At 32.7% G+C, this 15,073-nt stretch overlaps 1 protein-coding gene and 1 long non-coding RNA gene across 2 annotated transcripts in view; both read right to left on the reverse strand.

Annotated features, from left to right (window-relative positions):
* LOC149791126 (uncharacterized) overlaps positions 1-8,084 on the reverse strand; it is a 69,486-nt gene extending 61,402 nt beyond the window's left edge. The window contains exon 1 of the mRNA XM_089973048.1: positions 7,957-8,084. The gene's annotated coding sequence lies outside the window, so the exon portion shown is untranslated. The remainder of the gene's footprint in view (positions 1-7,956) is intronic.
* Positions 1-15,073, reverse strand: part of LOC149791125 (uncharacterized) — a 422,332-nt gene that overhangs the window by 166,743 nt on the left and 240,516 nt on the right. The window lies entirely within an intron of this gene.

Here is a 15,073-nt window from a genome sequence, read left to right on the forward strand (position 1 = left end):
ATTAAAATACCTTTGTTAAGCAAATTACAGTGACTTTCTTAAGCAAATTGAAGTAGCTATGCTAAACAAATTAAAGTAGCTTTGTCAAACAACTTAAAGTAGCTTTGTTAGACAAATTAAAGTAGCTTTGACAAATATATCAAAGTATCTTATTAAGAAAATTTAAGTACCTTTGTTAAGCAAATTTAAGTGACTTTCTTAAGCAAACTGAAGTAGCATTGTTAAGCAATTTAGATTTGTTAAGTAAATTAATGTAGCTTTGGCAAAGAAATTTAAGTAGCTGTATTAAGCAAATTGAAATATCTTTGTTAAGCAAATGAAAGTAGCTTTGTTAAATAAAATTAGAATAGCCTTGTGAAACAAGTCAAAGCAGCTTAAACAAATGAAATTGGCCATGTTAATCAAATTAAACAACTAGTTTAAAATTTCGAATAATCTAGGTAAAGAAACTAAGTATCCGATGAAACAAGTTAAGGTAGGCCTTTTTAACTAACTAATGTAGCATTGTTAAACAAATTAAAACAACTGTGTACAAAATATAAATATTCTACTTAAACAAATTAAAGTGGCCTTATTAAAGAATTTAGAGTATATTTTTGTTAATCAGATCAAGGTAGTAACCAATTAAAATAACATTATTAAAAATCTAAAGAATCTAGTAAAAGAAATTACAGTAGCTTGGTTTAACACATTGCAGTAGTCTAGTTAAACAAGTTAATGTATACTAGTTAAGCACATTATAAAAGTTTTGTCAAACAAGTTAAAGTAGCATAATAAATTAAAGTGGCATTGTTTATCAAATTTAAGAAGCTTTGTTAAATCCTAGTAAATCAAACTAAAATGGCATAGTTACACAAGTTATAATAACTCATACAATTTAAAGTAACGTTGTTAAACAAAATTAAAAAAACCGTGAAAAAATCAAAATGGCCTTGTTAAAAGAATTAAAGTAACCTTATCAAACACATTAAAGTAGACTTGCAAATAATTAAAGCAGCCTTGTTAAAAGAGAGAAAATAACATTGTTAAAATATCCGAATAGTCTAGTCCACATGTGTCAAACTCAAGGCCCGCGGGCCACATCACTCCCGGCGTGCAATTATATCCGGCCCGAGAGAGAATTTTAGGCAAAAATATTTTTTAATGGCCCTGCGATATAAAGTGCAAATCAAATTCCATAATTAGCAGCCTTGCCAAACATTCAGCTCTGACAAATTGGCATAAGAGCGAAAATGGGTATGCCAATGATTTTTTATTATTAAAACTTTTTTCTGTTTTAATTTATATTAATGTTTAAAAAAAGATTAATTTTCCGCTTATTGAATGTTTATCCTGTTCGGCCTGCAACCTTACGTGTGATTTGAGTTTTGGCCCGCTGAGCGATTGAGTTTGACACCCTTGGTCTAGTCAAACAAATTAAAGTAACCTTCTTAAAAATCCAAATAGCCTAGTTAACTAATTAAAGCAGTTATGTAAAACAAGTGAAAATAGCATATTAAGCAAATTTAGGTAGGCCAGCCAAATAAACTCAAATAGCTTTGTTAAACAAGTCAAAGTGGCCTAGTTAAACAAATTAAAGTAGCATTGGTGAACAAATTTATGTAGCTTTACTTTGCAGTTAAATTAGCCTTGGTAAAGAAATTAATGTAACCTAGTGAAACAAATTAAAGTGGCATAGTAGATTAAGGTCGCCTTGTTAAATAATTTGTTTTTAAAAAATGTTTGTTAAACAAATTAAAGTAACCAACTTAAACAAATTAAAGAAGCTTTGATAAACAAACTAGCCTTGTTGAACCAATTAAAACAACATTGTTAAAAAAGTTAAAACAGGATTGCTAAACATAAAAATTCAGCATTGTGAAACAAGTTAAAGTATCGTGGTTAAACAAATTAAAATAGCCTACTTTAACAAATCCTAGTCAAACAAATTTGAGTAGCTTAGTGAAAAAGGTAAAAGTAGCTGTCTTAAACAAGAATTGAAGTAGCCTTGTTAAACAAATTAAAAGAACCTAGTTAAAAATTCCAAAATAGCCTAGTTAAACAAATTAAAGTAGCCTTACTAAACAAATTAAAGTAGCCTTGTTAAACAAATTTTAAAAACGTTAAAATGTTCTAATAGCCTAGTTAAACAAATTAAATTAGACTAGTTAAAAAACTAAAGTAGCCGTGTGAAACAAATTAAATAACCCTTGTTAAAAGTCCAAATAGTCTAGAAAAGCAAATTAAATTAGGTTTGTGAAGCAAATTAAAATAACCCTATTTCAAATGCCAATAGATTCGTTCAACAAATATAATGTACCTTTGCTAAAGATATTAAAGTACCCTTCTTAAAAAAACTAAAGTAGCTTTGTTAAGCAAATTCAAGTAGCCCTGATCAACACATTCTATTAGCCTTGCTAATTAAACCAAGGAAGCCTTGTTACAGGAGTCAGAGTTGCATTGTTAGATAATTTAAGATAGCCTTGTTAAACAAATTAAAGTAACTTTTGTTAAACAAATTAAAGTAGCCTTGCTAAGAAAATTAAATTAGCCTGGTAAATTAGAGTAGCATTGTTAAACAAATTAAAGTAGACTTGCTAAGAAATGAAAGTGGTGTTGTTGACTAGATTAAAGTAGCCTAGTAAGGTAAGGTAGTCTAGTGAAATAAATTAAAGTAGCTTTCTTAAAAAAATATAGTAGCTTTGTTAAACAATTAAAGTAAATTAAAGTAAGTTAAAGCAGAGTTATTAAATTAAATTAAGATAGGTTGTTAAACATATTAAAGTAGCATAGTGAAATAAATTAAATTTGCTTTATTAAACAAGTTAAAAAAACATGTTAAACAAATTAAAGTGAGCTTGTTAAACAAGTTAAAGTAGCATTGTTAAGCAAACTAAAGTAGCTTTGTTGAACAAATTAAAATTGACAGAGTATAGTTAAACAAATTAAAGTAGACTTTTTTAACAATTAAATCAATCTTGCTAAACAAATTAAGGTAGCTAAGTGAAACAAAACTACCTGTCTTTGTTAAACAAATGACAGTAGCCTAATTGAGCAAAGTCAAGTAGTTTTGCAAAACAAACTAAAATAGCCTCTTTATCAGATTAAAGTAGCATCGAGACACATGTTAAAGTAACCTTTCAGTACAAAATAATTCAGCCGTTAAACGAACTAAAGAAGCATTGTTACACTATGGATAGCGTTGTGATCCTAATTTAATTATCAATTTAAACAAATTAAATTAGTGTAGCTTAAATAGTTAATTTCGCTTTCTTAATTAATTAATCAAATTCGAGAAGTGTTGTTGCACACGTTAAAGCAGCTTTGCTAGCCAAAATAATCCTTGCTTACCAAGTTAAGGTAGTTTTTGTTATTGCTAGCCAAAATAATCCTTGCTTAGCAAATGTGTGTAGTTTTTGTTATTGCTAGCCAAAATAATCCTTGCTTGCCAAATTAAGGTAGTTTTTGTTATTGCTAGCCAAACTGATCCTTGCTTGCCAAATTAAGGTAGTTTTTGTTATTGCTAGCCAAAGTAAACCTTGCTTGCCAAATTAAGGTAGTTTGTGTTATTGCTAGCCAAAATAATCCTTGCTTGCCAAATTAAGGTAGTTTTTGTTATTGCTAGCCAAAATAATCATTGCTTAGCAAATGTGGGTAGTTTTTGTTATTGCTAGCCAAAATAATCCTTGCTTGCCAAATTAAGGTAGTTTTTGTTATTGCTAGCCAAAATGATCCTTGCTTAGCAAATTAAGATAGTTTTTGTTATTGCTAGCCACAATAATCCTTGCTTGCCAAATTAAGGAGTTTTTGTTATTGCTAGCCAAAATAACCATTGCTTACCAAATTAAGGTAGTTTTTATTATTGCTAGCCAAAATAATCCTTGCTTACCAAATTACGGTAGATTTTGTTATTGCTAGCCAAAATAATTACTGCTTACGAAATTAAAGTAGTTTTTGTTATTGCAAATTATAACAGGATTGTCAAAAAAAATATAATAGGGTTGTCAAACAAATTATAATACGATTGTCAAACAAATTAAAATGGGATTGTCAAAAAATTATAATAGGTTTGTGAAACAAATTATAATACGATTGTAAAACAAATTAAAATGGGATTGTCAAACAAATCATGATTGGATTGTTAAACAAATTTAAGTAGCGTAGTAAACAAATTAAAGTAGATTTTGTTAACAAAAATCAAAATAGCATTTTTAAACAAATTAAAGTTGCATTGGCAAACATATGAAAGTAGCCTTGCAAAAACCTAAAGCAGCCTTGTTAACCAAATTAAAATAACATAGTTAAGCATATTAAAGTAACCCATTTAAACAAATTGGAGTAGCCTAGTTAAACAAGTTAATGTAGCATTGTTAAGCAAATTAAAGCAGCTTTATTAAATAAATTATGTGGCCTTGTAAGCTAAATTACCATAGTGAAACAAATTAAAGTAGCATTGTTAAACAAATTAAATTACCTCTGTTGAAAAATTAAAGTAGCCTAGTAAGTTAATATAGCCTTGTTAAACGAATTAAAATAGCTTTGTTAAAAAATTTAAATAGCTTTGCGAAAAATAAAGTAGCTTAGTTGAACAAATTCAAGTAGCCGTGTTAATCGAATTAAATTTGCATTCTTACACAAGTTAAATTATCATTGTGAACAAGTTAATGTAGCCCTGTTAAACAAATTAATATAGCCCTGATAGACAAATCAAGGTAGCCTTGTTAACGAAATTAATTGAGCCTAGTAAATTAAGGCAACATTTGCTAAATAAGTTTAAGTAGCCTTGTTAAACAAAACAATGTAGCTTTGTTATAAAAAAATTAAAGTAGCCTAGTAAATGAGATTAGCCTTGTTAAACAAACTAAAATAGGTATGTTAAACAAATTAAAGTAGATTATTGAAAACAAGTTAAATTTGCTTTATGAAGCAAATTATATTAACTTTGTTAAACAAATTAAATTTGCTTGATCAAACAAATTAAAGTAGCATTCTTCAATATATGATATTAGTCTTGTTAAGTGATACAAATAGCATAGTTATTCAAATCAAAATATCATAGTTATTCAAAATAAAATAGTCCGTTAAGCAAATTAAAATAGTCCAGTTAAACAAATTAAAATAGCATAGTTATTCAAATTAAACTAGCATTGTTATTCAAATTAAAATAGTCCAGTTAAACAAATTAAAGTAGCCTAGTTAAGCAAGTTAAACTAGCATTGTTAAACAAAATTAGAGTAGCTCTGTTAAACAATAAAAATAGCCTGGCTAATCAAATTAAAGTAACCCAGTGAAACAAATCGAAGTAGCTTTATTAATCAAATTAAAGTAGCATTGGGGCTACAAATGAAATAAATTGGTGATGGGGCTACATGTAAAGAAAATGAGTGCTGGGGCTACAGATAAAATAAATGGATGATGGGGCTACATGTAAAGGAAATGGGTGATGGGGCTACATGTAAAGGAAATGGGTGATGGGGCTACAAATAAAGGAAATGGATAATGGGGCTACAAATAAAATAAATGGGTGATGGAGCTACATGTAAATTAAGTGGATGATGGGGCTACAAATAAAATTAATGGGTGATGGGGCTACGCATAAAGGAAATGGGTGATGGGGCGACACATAAATGAAATGGATAATGGGGCGGCGAAAAGAACCTATTTTATCCTTTCACTTCTGCCCCCAAATAGTCATGGAACTTTACCTTTGGCGCTCAGCACAGTCAAAGTAATTGCATGATGGGAATGTACCTTATAGAATAATCTGCAGTAGTTCTGTTTAAAAACCGGACTTTTACAAATCAAGTTTCAAAAAGGACATATTCAGTATTAAATGTAATTACTATCTTTCATATATTTTTCTGAAAATAATTAATATGCATGTGATTTGGACGGAACAAGATCGCATGGGCTGAATTTAGATGCAATTAAGAACTATGAAACTTGGACTACGCGACGCAAGATTATGTGTGACTACTCTATATTGGCAAATGCAACATAAGGTTGACGTTGTGGTGTGGTTCGGCGATTCATATTTGTTCGTACTTTTCAAAATAATGGCATGTACATAATATGTGCATACAAATCAAAAGGGAAAAGAGTTTGGTCATAAAAAAATTGTCAGCTCTGGTTAAATACATTAGACTAGAGGTTGAATCAATGTTTATATTACTACCAGATAAGCGGGAGTTGTCTAAGTTGCAGCTGTCCATATAATAAATAAATATTCGATATAAAATAAAGCCGATGAATTTATAAAGCCTTAACATTCAAACTATGACATCATAAATTCGTTTTATGGCATGATGACAATAATTTAAGATCGAATATTCGAGCTATGCTATCATAAAGTATTTTCGATATCTGATGTTAAAACTTAGAATATATAAGCAAGTTAATTGTTGGTATCGTAAAACAGTGTATTTTAAATTCGATTGATTGATATAATAAAATAATTAGAGATCACAAGATAATTATGATACCATTAAAGAGAGGACAAGAGAGAGTGAAGGGTAAAATCGTGCCTCATATAACGGATCAGGGTTCACCAATCCTATTCCTTTAATTTAAAGCAATGATACCACATAAATTTAAAGCAATGATACCACATAAATTTAAAGCAATGATACCACATACACTTAAAACAATGATACCAGATAAATTTAAAGCAATAATGCCAAATACATTTAAAGCAATGATACCACATAAATTTAAAGCAATGATGCCACATAAAGTTAAAGCAATAATGCCACATAAATTTAAAGAAATGATACCACATAAATTTAAACCAATGATACCACATAAATGTAAAGCAATAATGCCACATAAAGTTAAAGCAATGATACCACAAAAATTTAAAGCAATGATACCACATAAAGTTAAAGCAATGATACCACATAAATTTAAAGCAATGATACCACATAAATGTAAAGCAATGATACCACATAAATGTAAAGCAATGATACCACATAAATTTAAAGCAATGATACCACATAAATTTAAAGCAATGATACCACATAAATTTAAAGCAATGATATCACATTAATTTAAAGCAATGATACCCACATAAATTTAAAGCAAAGATACCACATAAATTTAAAGCAATGATACCCACATAAAGTTAAAGCAATGATACCACATAAATGGAAAGCAATGATACCACATAAATGTAAAGCAATGATACCACATAAATTTAAAGCAATGATACCAAATAAATGTAAAGCAATGATACCACATAAATTTAAAGCAATGATGCCACATAAATTTAAAGCAATGATACCACATAAATGTAAAACAATGATACCAAATCAATTTAAAGCAATGATACCACATAAATTTAAAGCAATGATACCACTTAAATTTAAAGCAATGATACCACATCAATTTAAAGCAATGATACCACATAAATGTAAAACAATGATACCACATAAATTTAAAGCAATTATGCCACATAAATGTAAAGCAATGATACCACATAAATTTAAAGCAGTGATACCCACATAAATTTAATGCAATGATACCACATAAATTTAAAGTAATGATACCCACACAAAGTTAAAGCAATGATACCACATAAATGTAAAGCAATGATACCACATAAAGTTAAAGCAATGATACCACATAAATGTAAAGCAATGATACCACATCAATTTAAAGCAATGATACCACATCAATTTAAAGCAATGATACCCCATAAATTTAAAGCAATGATACCACATAAATTAGATTATAATTTTTATATTATTAGAAATTTTTTATTTTGCCCTGGCAATTTGGATGTTTTTCCCATTAACTTTGTGAGAACTAAAAGAGATAGAGCTACTTAATTCAGATTGAAATTTTCATGATAGTATGTACTCTTTCTCTACGGACTTGAGTACCATGAAATGAAAGCAAGAAGAAAAAGAAAACCCTAAATGTATTCACTGAATAATTAAGGGAAAATTGATTTGTATAAATAACTTTTTTATCACTTACCGGGTTCTAGTGTCACAGTCCCAACATTAACCAATTTTTTATGTTGATGCTGTCACTGTAGTTCAGTGTTATTGACTCCACCTGAGCTGAATTATCAATCTAATACAGCAATGCTGGCGTGACGAGAGGGTTGTAAAAGGCAGGGAGCAAAGGTCAAGCTTGATCCTTGTCACGTGAGTTACAACTATTTAATGTATATACTACAGTAGAGATATCAGCTTATTTGTAAGTACGGAAGTAAAATTTGTTATCTAAAGAAACTGATGATGAATATCAAAAGATGGGAAAGGCTATTGATCTAACAGTATTAATGTAACAGTTGTATTAATCTCCTATATCATTAAGTAAATTAAAAAAAAAAACTACTGAGAAGCAAATTAATGACTGTAAAGTTGACAAGTACAGAGACATGTATAGGAATCACGCACATGCTTTTGCAATTTCTCAGAGAGAGAGAGAGGGAGACAGAGAGAGACAGAGACAGAGAGAGAGATATTCACTGGAGTGTTAAGTGTTTTTAAATCTACGAGAGAGAGAGAGAGAGAGAGAGAGAGAGAGAGAGAGAGAGAGACATTCACTGGAGTGTTAAGTGTTAAGTGTTTTTAAATTTATGAGAGAGAGAGTACACAAACATGTTCAGTGTAGGGATCATGTACTTGTTGATGTAGATTCAAAGAGGGAAAGAGAAGAACAGTTATTGTAATATCCTAGATTATTAATCCAATGCAGCAACTACTACTGAAAAGCAACATGAAGAATGTGATATTAAACACATTCAAGGGCGTGTTGTGTGTTTTGTAATTTCTACCAGAGAGAGAGAGAGGTTACACAGGCGTGTTAAACGTAAACATCACGCACTTGTTTTTGTACTTTCAGAGAGAGAGAGATATAGAACTAAGACAACATTAATATTTTATATAATTAAATCAGTCCAATGATAACAACTCAGAATCAAGATGAAGTCTCTGGAAAAGAGACGTACACAGCCGTGTTATGTGTATCATACACTTGCTTTTGTAATTTCTCGCACACACACACACACACACACACACACACAGATCCAAAGTCCAGAAAATTATAACCCTTACGATGAATATGGTTTATAAACTAAATGCTCATTTTCTATCTCTAATAAATTTCAGTTATACCTTTTGCTTGGATTTCTCCTTGGACAATTCACTCTCTTGTTTTAATCCGTTTTGCATTAAATAAATACATTTAACTATTGCAGTATATTTTAAAAGAATCATTTTCCATATCTCTGATTTTCAGATCTATACCATATCAATTAAACCGTATATGCCTACAATTTATTTCTCTTGTAATCCTAGAGAAACTTTCTCGTAATAATTGAGAAGCTGTCTTGTAATCTTTGAGAAGTTATTGATTGTAATGATTGGATCTGCTGTGACTTCTACATTCTCCTATGTCTAAGTTCATGATCGGACGAATTATTAATAAATATTTGTGTTTATATTTGGTGTGTTAGTGGTGGGTGTAAATACTGTGTACGGGGAATAGTGTTGGGTGTAAATGCTGTGGATGGGGAGTTAGTGCTGGGTGAACATATTGTGTATAAGGGGCATTAGTAATAGGTTCAATTACTGTAGAGGGAGAGGTCAGTGGTGGGTGTAAATATTGTGGTTGATAGGTTAGTGTTGCGTTTATTTCCTATGGGTGTGTTATTGGTGGGTGTAAATGTTGTGGATGGGAAGTTAGTGGTGTGTGCAAATATGGTAGATGGGTAGGTTAATGTTTGCTATGGATGGGAAAATAGTGGTATGTTGAAATACTATACACGACAAGTTAGCGCTGTGTGTAAATAATATACACGACAGGTTAGCGATGTGTGTAAATTCTATACACGACAGGTTAGCGATGTGTGTAAATACTATACACGACAGGTTAGCGATGTGTGTAAATGCTGTGTATGGGTAGGTTAGTGTTGCGTGGATATATCATGTAGAGAGGTTAGTGGTGGCGACAAATATTCTGGATGAGCCCTGCTAAAGAAAAAGCTTCAGCTAACCTCGGGCAACAAAGGTATGTGTTGTTCATGTTATACAACTTACTTACTAACTGCTGACTCTACATATTAAAAAAAATGACAATTGGAAACGATCTCAAAAAAATTTATGGAGAGGAAATAAAGATCAAAAAGCGAAGCAGCTAGGATTGAAGTTAAATTCCTGATACAAATGATGTTTCCTTTCTTTCTATTTTTCCCCATGTAAATCCATTCGGAACAAAGAAAGAAAAAAGAAGTTTGTAGCGACCTATCTACCCTATTTTTTTAATGCAACAAAACACCACATCATCATCACTGTCATAGGAAATGAGTACACACAATCTAGGTGCGAGTCAACTGTCATTTAGGACTTAAATATCTGACTTACTGAAAATGAAATGGTCTCTACACATTAAATGACCAAGTCATATGGACAGCGTTCTTTTGTATACCAGGGCCCGGCAATGTGGAATGAATTGCCTACAGAACTTAGACACACAGACACAGTGAACACATTCAAGAGTGCCCTCAAAACTCACTTATTTCGACTGCAAGAACAAACTTAAGGACCTAATAATGTTTACTACCTTAAATATTCTCAACATGTTTTTTTATGTTTTGTAATTTCATGGTGATTGTATTTGTAATCATATCATTATATATGTTTAATTTATCTTATAGGTGTTGTCTAATGTAAAACGCTTAGAGCTTCTACAGATTATGCGCTATACAAAGTCCTCATTATTATTATTACACTGGACAACAAATTTTTACAAAAGTCATGTTACTGAAATAAAATTAGTCAATTCTTATCAATTTTTATGTGCTGAACACGAATATGACAGTCAAATTGCAAAATTGGCTCTAGTTTTTTTGTAATCTGCAAGAAATTAATGTTTACATAACGAAATGCATTCCAATAGTAAAAGGTCAACTGTAATAGCCTACCTATAAAAAATCAAGTCATTGACTACATCTTAGATTTCTTCGCCTGTCTCTTGTACAGCTGTTCGGGAGCATCTCTGAGGAGTGTCCAGCAGTAGTCAGCCAGCATTGTAGTGGACCATTTTCCCTGGTATCTTTGTTCCATTGTTGCGATATCTTGATGAAAACGTTCGCCGTGTTCATCACTAACAATACCACAGTTGCTAGGAAAGAAATCCAAATGGGAATGAAGGAAGTGAATCTTTAGAGACATATTGCAGCCAAGTTTCTTATACTTCATCAACATGTCTTCTACTAGTTTTCTGCCCTAACATTTCCGAGGAAGTTTGTAGAAACTAGGCGAAAAGCATTCCATGCTTGTTTCGCGTCACCTTCCAGCAAGTTGTTGAACCGGTCATCTTTGAAAAGCTCTCGAATCTGGGGACCCACAAAAACTCCCTCTTTAATCTTTGCTTCGCTGAGTCGAGGGAATTTTTCATGCAGGTATCGGAATGCTGGCAAAGTCCGGTCAATGGCTTTCACGAAGTTCTTCATCAAACCTAGTTTGATGTGAAGGGGTGGTAGCAAGATTTTCTGAGCCTCAACCAGAGCTGGGTGTTGGATATTCTTCTCTCCAATGGCTACATTCTGCCTGTGAGTCCATTCCTTCCTCATGTAGTGCATTTCCCTTGCTCGGCTATCCCACTCGCATAAGAAACACATGCATTTTGTATATCCTTGCTGCAGTCCCATTAAAAGGGCAACTACCTTCAAATCACCACAGAGGTGCCAGCTGTACTTGTTATACTCAATGGAATTCAGTAGCTGCCTTAAGTTATCGTATGTCTCTTTCATGTGGACAGCATACGCTACTGGAATAGATGGAAGAATGTTTCCATTGTGCAAAAGCACAGCCTTGAGACTCAGTTTCGAAGAGTCCACAAATAGTCTCCATTCTTGTGGGTCATGAGTGATTTTTAAAGCATTCATGAGGCCCTCAATATCGGAACAGAATATCAGATTACTTTCCTTTCTGAAGAAAGGCTCCAATTGCTGGTGGCGCTTTCGATATGCAGTAATTGTGACATCTTCTTCTAGAAGATTCCATTGTTGGAGTCTTGATCCTAGCAATTCTGCCTTGTTCTTTGATAAGTCCAAATCACGAATCAGGTCATTTAGTTCTTCCTGTGTTATTCTGTGTGGGGTTGATGATGCACCACAGTGAAAATCTGGATCACTGCATGCTGATGGACCAGGGGAAGAACAGGTCGACTCACCTTTGTCTTCGTCAGATGAATCAAGAGAATATTCTGCTGGAGGTTCTGGAATAGGAAGTCCCTCACCATGTGGAACTGGTCTCAATGCAGACGGAATGTTTGGGTAGACTATTCTCGACTTCTTTCGCTTCGTTATTCCGCCGGAAAGAGGAGGAACCAAGCAGAAGTAACAGTCATTTAGGTGGTTGCTTGGCTCTCTCCACACCATTGGGACTGCAAACGGCATTGATGACCTTTTGCAATTCAACCACTGTGAAAGCTGTGTTGTACATGTATCACAGCATATATGCGGAGCCCAAGGCTTGTCTTGGTCACCAACCTTGCATCCGAAGTAAAGATGATATGCCTTCTTCACTTGAGAATTGATACTTTTCTTCTGGTTGGCAAATGTCACTTCCCCACAAATATAGCAAAAATTGTCCGCGGTATTAACACACTTTCGAGGCATTACTGTTCTTTATTGTACGTAAATGGATAAAATAATAAGTTTTATGTAACAGTAGCTTGAACTGTCTCGCACAACGTCTAAAATATTTTAAATGCTGAACCTATCTGATTGGGCTTTATATAGTACACTGCTTACGTCAGCTTCAGCAGCCGCCTGGCATTAGTATAATAGGCCTACACATGTATAGTACACTGCTGACGTCAACTTACTTCAGCAGCCGCATGGCATTAGTATTGCATTGCATCAGAAAATGATGCAATCAACTGTGGATGATGTGAGCATGATGGTATTATGCAATGTTACATCATTATTCCGGATGTTGCTGCAGTCCTACTGGAGAAATTTACACAGTGAAACATAGAAAATGAGGTATATGAATATCTTCAAAACGAGAGCCAATACAAATTTTTCACGGTTATATTCGTGTTCGGCACACCAAAATACTACAGATTAGGGCCTTTTCAAGTCAGTAATGATTTCACTGTTGACCAGTGTTATTATTATTATTATCATTATTATTATTATTATTATTATTATTATTATTATTATTATTATTATTATTATCAATAAGTGTGATTATAGGTGTTAGTCGCTGTACACGTCTGTGCATTCATCATCTGAAGTGTCAGTAATTACACAACTCCATCCATTCAATAACCTATTTGTGAAAAAATTTAAAACTCTAAATTAAATTACTCGTGCATCATTAGCTCCACAGAGCTCTAAGCTTTCAATTAACTCTATACGAGTGAAGATGACACTCGGTCAATTAGCAAATCGTTATTTCCAATAGCATTTGATGTACAGACTTAATAGGATTTATTTCCAATAGTATTTGATGTACAGACTTAATAGGATTTGTTTCCAATAGCATTGCATGTACATACCTAATAGGATTTATTTCCAGTAGCATGCACAGACTTAGTAGAATTTATTTCCAATAACATTTCATGTACAGACTTAATAGGATTTATTTCCAATAGCATTTGATGTACAGACTTAATAGGATTTGTTTCCAATAGCATTGCATGTACATACCTAATAGGATTTATTTCCAGTAGCATGTACAGACTTAGTAGGATTTATTTCCAATAACAGTTCATGTACAGACTTAATAGGATTTATTTCCAATAGCTTGTCCTGTACAGACGTAGTAGGATTTATTTCCAGTAGCATTGCATGTACAGACTTAATAGGATTTGTTTCCAATAGCATTACACGTACAGCCTCAGTTGGAGTTATTTTCTGTTGCTTTAGGCCTATAAATCAGTCCTTCACCTGTGATGACATTGATTTTCGGGTGAGGGGCTAATATCACCTATTCATTAAAAGCTGCAATTATCTGCATCCAGTTTTGGCTGCACACATCGATGTATATTTTATGCACTTAACGATATTTCTCGTCACTGTGCAGCTACCGTCGGCTGAAGGGTTCTTTTGGTGACATGTAGATTATGTTTCCTGATCAAATCATATGTTTGGTGACTTGTAAATTCACCTGAAATAGCACAACCATCTGTCCTGTGGCCGTTTTGAATTTCGCGCTTGATATGGCTGTTACCAGTTACCGGTAATTGTATAAAGTGTACGCGGGTTTATTCAAGAACGATTTGCATGCGATCACTTACAACCTATGCCATGTTAAGTTGTTAACCATCTTAAAATCATATGCAATCAAAGTTGAGTTTTTCCAGATCTGCAGGAGCTATGTTTAAAGCATGTACTTGGTTCAGGAAAAAAAAATGGAATTGGTTCCAATTTACAAATCTGCTTGAATAGTTTATGTACTGCTTGTGAGCAAAAATCAATCATACTGAATGACATTTTTCATGATGATATTGAATATTACAATTGTTACACATAATACAATGTATTCATATTGCTGGCAATGCCGCATGAAAACTGAAAAATCCAACTCGATGTCAAACGTAATTGTAGAGACACCGTCAAGAGAACACGTGTTCGATGTGGAGCAAAGAAATTTGAATTCATTAGTGGACACAAGCACGGGGTTTTTAAAATAGTTGGTTGTGATGACACTACTGCATTAATAACATTACCTGTAACACCCTGGAGTAAATAACCTGGTGAAAAACATTTACCTGGATAAAGTTACTGTGGCCAGGTACACGTCTTGATATACAATTTGATCTTAACAACCATCCAAAGGCTTGGTGAAGCACATGTACATCGTGTTGATGCTGCATGTTAAAGACATGACCATGTTAATTAAACATTAAATGTTGTGAATGTCTATTTGCCGATGTGGATCTCATCCATGACTTGAATGCAATTAATCCAACACTCAAACAAAGAATATCTAGATGGATTATCAAAGACTGTATGAAAACCAAGACTATTTTTGGCAGTTGACAAAGTGTACTAATATGAGGCAAAGCCTCTCATTGGAGGTAAAATATATGGATACAATCGTTTCCGACAGACCTGGCCCCAACTATA

This window comes from Sinohyriopsis cumingii, chromosome 10 (genome assembly GCF_028554795.1).
Source record: "Sinohyriopsis cumingii isolate HCF-2022 chromosome 10, ASM2855479v2, whole genome shotgun sequence".
NCBI classification, from domain to species: Eukaryota; Metazoa; Mollusca; class Bivalvia; order Unionida; family Unionidae; genus Sinohyriopsis; species Sinohyriopsis cumingii.